We start from the raw sequence: 962 nt of genomic DNA on the forward strand, positions 1-962 counted from the left end.
GCCGCGGCCGCGGCGGCAGCGGGAGCGCGGGCACCCCGCGCCGCGGGGCTCCGCCGGCGCTGCCCATGCTGGAGCGGAGCAAAACAAAACATGCACGCGCGCACGCACACGCGCACACACGCGCGCACACACAGGCACACACGCGCGCGCCCGCGCGGCGCCTGCAGACGGGTCCTGTAGCTTTAAAAAACCACCCCTCTGCCGCTGCTGCCTCTCCGGAGCCGAGAGCCCAGCGAGTTTCCAGAAGAGGCACTTTCCAAAAAAAAAAAAAAAAAAAAAAAAAAAAAGGAAGGAAAGGAAAAGGCAAAGAAAAGGCGCGCCCGGGCGATGCAGCGCCGCGCCGCGCCGCGCCGCTGGCTTACCTTGCGCGCCGGGGAGAGCTGCGAGCCCCCCTTTGCTCTGGGCTCGGTGGGGTTTGTGTGGTGATGGGCTCGCTTTTAGCTTTTATTACTATCTTTGCTCTTCAGATCCTGCTGTGATTGTTATTATTTTTAAAGCTTCTCTCGCGCTCTCTCTCCCCTCTCTCGCTCCCCCCTTTTTTTTTCTTGCTTCTTTCTATTTATTTTGTGTGTGTGGATGTGTGTGTGAGAGAGAGAGGGGGAAAAAAAGCCTTTAAATGAAACTGCCGAGGCTGTTAAGAGAAGAAAGGCAATAATCCCGTCTCTAAATAACAGAGGGAAGGGAGAAGAGGAGGAAAAAAAAGCGAATTCTTGCTCAGGGCTTTGCAAACGCCTGCAGGGCAGAGGATTAGGCTACAATTAGCTCAGCCCTTTGCTCTCGCCCGAGCTAATTTTGCGATGAAAATTGGATATTTTCCCTCCTTTTGGTGAAGATTTCCAGATTTATTCCCCCCCCACACACAAAGAAAATAAAAATAATAAATAAAATAAAATACAACCCTTGAAAATGAAATCAGGCTGGGAAGGCGGCCGGCGCCCCAGCCCGCGCCCCCGGCGCCGCCG

The 962-nt window shown here is 54.4% G+C and overlaps 1 protein-coding gene across 1 annotated transcript in view; it reads right to left on the reverse strand.

Moving 5' to 3' along the window:
• KCTD15 (potassium channel tetramerization domain containing 15) overlaps positions 1-943 on the reverse strand; it is a 44,893-nt gene extending 43,950 nt beyond the window's left edge. Inside the window, exon 1 of the mRNA XM_085303751.1 lies at positions 363-943. The gene's annotated coding sequence lies outside the window, so the exon portion shown is untranslated. The remainder of the gene's footprint in view (positions 1-362) is intronic.
• Positions 944-962: the final 19 nt, after the last annotated feature.

Source organism: Rhea americana, unplaced genomic scaffold (assembly GCF_003343005.1).
Source record: "Rhea americana isolate MKP2758 unplaced genomic scaffold, rheAme1 scaffold_20, whole genome shotgun sequence".
Taxonomy (NCBI): Eukaryota; Metazoa; Chordata; class Aves; order Rheiformes; family Rheidae; genus Rhea; species Rhea americana.